Consider the following 6,000-nt stretch of genomic DNA (forward strand, 5'->3'; position numbering starts at 1 on the left):
TGCTCCTTTACATTGGCCTGCAAAACCTGATACTCTTTAGGCTCAACCATCCAGCCTTAACAGCGTTGGTCCCACTTGCCCAGTGGACCCATTGCTTCTGGGTCTGAGAATAACCTTGTTTCAATCTCTGTGTCTTGCAACTTGTTTCTGTCTCAGGCCTTTTGTGGTCTAAGAAATTATTTTGGACTCTACTGTAATGTCCTGAACTAAATTATTCCATTGAATTACTCCTCTCTCCTTGAATTCTGATTTTTTTAACTTCTTTGACCAGAATTAGTACTTACAGACCTGACCAAGAGACAGTTGCTCTTGTGGCCTCTGCCTGAGGCACCTTCACCAGCATTCCTCCTCTTGAACTCTATTGTTTGCTTTCGACCCTGCTACCCACACATCTACATAGACCGATTAAGGAAATGAATAGAATATAATTCACATACATGTTCATAGATATCCCACTGTCCTGAATTTTTATTTGAAAAATATGATCTTTCATTCTTTGAAGATTTGGTCAGCCATCAAAATGCACCACTTAGATCTCCTGCTGCAAGAAGTGTAATTGACATTCCTATCATTTTCAAACTGAGGCCCTGTTCCTTCAAGCTGCTCTCAGCCAGGGACTGAGCGTGGCAGGCCCATTCTTGCAAAGTGAAGCAACACTGGCTCAAGAACTATGCTGCAGTCTTAAGACTCTTAATACCCAGTCCACCTTCTTTCCCTCTCCCTTTCAGAGATGTCAGACTTTCATCAGGCCAGAAGGTTCACCTGGTTTCCTCCCCCTTATTCTTCATAGGCATTTCACCCAATCAACCTTTTCCATATCTAATCCAGTTTGGCATTTCTTCTTGGAAGACACAAACTGACACAAGAATATAGAATATGTGGTCTCTTTTCCAAGTATCATGTCCGTTAATGAATTTTAGTGTAAAATAGCGAACAATTTTATAGCTACTTAAGTTGTAAGCACTTGGAATAAGATACCTACTCTGTAGAATACTAGTTGTATGATTTTAGACTATCATTTGAAGCCTTAGTTTTCTACTTCCTAAAATAAAAATGTCAATAATTATCTCATATAGGGTTATTGAGTAGAGGAGGATTCTGACATATAGCAAATACCTATTATATGAATGAAGAATCAGAGATCTTCAGGGAATTCATCTTGAACACTTGAGGGAATAAACATTGAAATGGAATTTTTATATTTCTCTCTGGGACTGGGGAAATGTCAGTTTGAATAGAGAGGAAGAAAGATTGACACGGTTGACAAGATCTCCTGGAATTACCTCTGCAGAGCTGAAGTTTTCCAGAAAACCCTGGGTGACTGACGACCTGACTTGTCTCAGGGATTTCAGTAGGTCTTACTTTTTAATATGAAAGAATGAAAAGCTCATGGAAAATTTATCATTAGGACCCCTACAGACCTATGGAACCTCAACTTTTGAAATGTAAACGTTAACAGTGTTTTTTGCTTGCATTTGAAGGATTATAGAAATGATCTTGTTTCTAAATAGTCCCCATCCTAGGCTCGATCATTTGGAGAATTAGTGCAGCATATTTGGGTTGTTTAGTCCTCCAGTAAACTGACTAAAACACAAGAAAATAAACATATGGCTAAGTCAGAATCTTTATAACATTTAAAAACAGTGGAAACAGGCTTGGAAGAGACTACAGGGGTTGGAGAAAGAATGTTAATCTGCAACACTCTCTGCTAGTGAAAGAAATAATAAGGTTGCATTTTATTTTATCATTAAGGGGAACCTAGTATAGATAGAAATTTAATATTCGATGCAAAGAAAATTAATTTAATTATTGTAAATTCTTAGTCATATACATTAAGAATGAGATATATTAAACATGAAATGTCCTTCTAGTTTAAGAACACTGTGACATGCACGACAGAAGAGAGGTCTTGAGGTCAACTCTGTCATTTCATATAATGTGACTTTCTTAAAGATCAGATGGTAATGCAGTTCAGTGATAAGGAAATAATGGACCCTGTACATTCAGATAGGAGGTTAACACTTCAAGAGCCACTTAGGTTCTTTTGAAGTATTAGAACTATCTACGCTTTGATTAAGGAGCTAAAAACAAGATATCACCTCCTAGATCACTGGTCCTATCTAAGATGACAGTTCAAAATTAAAGTAACACTTCAAAAACTAAAAGGAACGTGGCCAAAAAGAAATTATTTAACAGATATATCTGCAATTACATTCTGAGGAATTGTATACAAACATTGATGCTGTATGAGCAAACTCATTATTTTAATAGGTTCAATAAATAAGAAAGTCACTGGAATATTAGCAGAAATCAGTTTCAATGGAGGAAAGAGCATGAACTTTCTGCAAAGTTGACTAACAAATGACCATACTACAGATGCATACATAACAAGTTGATAAGTTTAAGAGAAAAAAATGGAGAAAAATAAAATAGTTTTTTATTTAAAACATTCAGGAAGTCATGATCAAACAGTACACTTGCTAAGAGGACTAGGTATGAGACACTGTAACCAAGAATTATATTGACAACGTAGAAGGACGTCTTCCCCATAAAACAGACATTGGCAGACTTTTTCTGTAGAGGGCCAAATCACAAATACTTCAGGCTTTGCAGGCCACTTAGGTTCTCTGTCTCATAGTACCTTTTTTTTTTGTCTTTTTGGGGAAGATTTGCCCTGAGCTAACTGCTGCCATTCTTCCTCTTTATTTTGCTGAGGAAGACTGGCCCTGAGCTAACATCCATGCCCATCTTCCTCTACTTTATATGTGGGATGCCTACCACAGTATGGCTTGGCAAGCAGTGTCATGTCGGCACCTGGGATCTGAACCAGAGAACCCCGGGCCGCCAAAGCTGAAGGTATGCACTTAACTGTTGCGCCACCAGGCCGGTCCCACATGCTACCTTTGTTCTAACAACCTTAAGTATTTTTAAATTTCTCTTAGCTGGGGGTGGAGCATACAAAGACTGATTTGACCATAGGGCTGTCATTTGCCTATCTTTGATTAGTATCCTTGAAATATGATGCCCACAACCTACATAGGGGTAGCAGCAGATGAGATGGGATAAATAAACTCTCCTGATAAGGTAATGAGTCAAAAAGAACAGAAAACTCAACAACCAGTTTCTAGAATATCACACATCTCTTAAAGAGGACTGAAATACTTGTAAATGAGAAACTTACCTGATTGGACTATCATATGGAAATGCAATCAATACTGTACATTCATTTCCACATTCTAGCTGATACGTTCCCACCTAGGTTTTTGTTCTTTCCTTCACCTCTTTGCCAATTTCTCTTTTCTAGATAAAAATGGTTTATGGTTTTTAACAGAGATGAGTATCTTTCCTCTTATCGTATTTAACATAATAGATGAAGGGAAAAACATTTATAAGGAATTGGTAATTGTAAGGTGATTTTTGTTATTTTCTACAAAGAATTATTTGACATGGCTTAAACTGAATATAGCAAAAATGTCTACCTTAACTTGCAATTAGAAGACTGCTTTACTTTGAGATATTTCGCCAAAGCTAGAATCATCTACATTACATCCATAGAAAAGAAGGCAAAGGCCTTAATTGCTTTTAGTGTTTCCACCCCACAAATCAGATGAAAGATTTTAAAACAGCATAAAAGAACATATTTTTGTGGCATTATGAAATACCCTTATTTGGAATGCTAATTGTAATCAGTGCATACATTACAGTGTTTCATCTGGAGAGTAAAATATTTCACTTTTGACCTTATAGCCTTCTATGATGTCCTTATGCAGAATTCACATTTCAATGACAAAGGAGGCCAGAAGAGAAGTCTGTTGAGGGCTGTTAAGAGTTTCCTGTGGATTCACGTCATAATACTTCTTGATCACTCTGAGTGAGACATTTTATGCAAGATGCTCCACTTAAATAGATGTGATTCTAATTCTTAAATGTTTACAGTTTCCAAACAAAGAAAGAAAAAAAAGGAAGGGAGATGACATATAAGAAGTGGAAAGAAGAATTAAATTACAACTTACAAAAGAAAAGAGGAAGCAAAAGAAAGAGTAAAGAGCAAGATGAATTTCAGAATGTATGAAACAAACATTAACAATGTAAAAGTAATGTAAAATTTCAAACAAAGGCACAAACTATGTATTTTATAGTTTTTTCCGACTTCGGAGTAGTGACAACAGTGGAATTGACCTATGTGTTCAACAAATACACTTGAGTATTTTTGATATTTTAGCAACTTTTGTATTGCACCGACATTAGCAAGTTTGTAGAACCATCTAGACCTGGCCTTACCAATACAGAACCACTAGCCACAAGTGACCACTGAGCACTTTAAATGTGGCTTAGTGCAAATAAAGGAACTAAAATTTTAATTTAATTTTAATTTATAGTTAAAGATTGAAATACTGTATAATATCTTTGTGTTACACATAACATTGCTATTTTGGTAGGGTTACATTTCACTTTAACTATTGCATTCTATAAGATAGCATTGTTGTATAGCAGGGTCCATGTTGAACGCATGTATTATTTTTAGTATTACAAATAGAAAATATCACCCGTCTAGTTGATGTCCACAAATTAATTTAGTTTCATTGTTTTGTGATGCACAGATGCAACATTAGAATGTTTTTTAAATATTTTATGAGACAGCATGAGTTACAGTGATACTTATATAAACTGTAATTGATAGTTAAATGGAAAGATTGATTATCTTAATTATGAATAAATAATTTTCTAAATTAAGAAAAGTATAAACAAACTTTTAAATTTAAAACAAAGGCATAGTGCCAACTCAGAACAGACGGGAGCTTATCCTACAACTGCCATAACAATAACGAAAAACAAAGGATTAGAAGAGAGTTTACTGCAAGTTTCATGATTAGTGGCAATCAGAATTTGTTATAGCAGGACAAAATGAAAAAGCTGTCTGTTTCTTGGGTAAAATAATATTAAAAATAATAAGATGTACAATAGCAATTGACATTTTCAGCAAAGGATAAATTTCTTTTTTTTTTTTTTTAAAGATTTTATTTTTTCCTTTTTCTCCCCAAAACCCCCCAGTACATAGTTGTACATTCTTCGTTGTGGGTCCTTCCAGTTGTGGCATGTGGGACGCTGCCTCAGCGTGGCCTGACGAGCAGCGCCATGTCCACGCCCAGGATTGGAACCAACGAAACACTGGGCTGCTTGCAGCGGAGCACGCGAACTTAACCACTCAGCCACAGGGCCAGCCCCAAAAGATAAATTTCTTGATATGTTTCCTCTCAATAGTCAATAATTGATAAAAATAATAACCTGAATTCAAAATTAAATATCCAAAAAATTTTTTTAATGATTTTAGCATTAACTGAGCTTGTACTTTTGGCCAGCTATAAAATACATGATACTTAAGTAAAAAGAAAATCATTTTTAGAGTGATGTTAGAAATTATTATTTCAGTTATGATTAATTTAAAGAAAATTTGAAAAGGCTAGAAAAGATATCCTACAAATAGTTTTTAAAAAATTTAATTAAGCCACCAAGCAATTACCAGCAGAAGACCTTTTTTTTAAACAACATCAAAGATAAAATGATTCCAAATTTAATAAATTGCAATTACTTTTCTTTAGCTTTAGATGTCACGTTTTGTTTCAAAGGGCTTTCAAATATCAACGAGGCCTATAAATAGAATTCATGGAACAGTTACTTTTGAAATTTTTATATCTGACAAAAAGGAATTTCAGTGAGATAGGAAAAAAATAGTTTCTATCATTACACAAGAAACCCCATTAGGTTAGACATCCAGGTTTAGTGGAATTTTAAAATAAGAGACTGATGTTTTCCTTATTGCTTTATTCCACTGTTTAATACATATGGAAAATATTTGTGCTTACTGAACGGAAGCAGACTCTATGAAAATTGTCATGGGTTTAGTGGTTAAAATTGTTCCACATATATGTGCAAGTGCTATGAATCATAACCAGTTTATGGAACTGTTGAAAGAAATAGAAAATAATGATGATGTGTACT

This window comes from Equus przewalskii, chromosome 3, assembly GCF_037783145.1.
Source record: "Equus przewalskii isolate Varuska chromosome 3, EquPr2, whole genome shotgun sequence".
NCBI classification, from domain to species: Eukaryota; Metazoa; Chordata; class Mammalia; order Perissodactyla; family Equidae; genus Equus; species Equus przewalskii.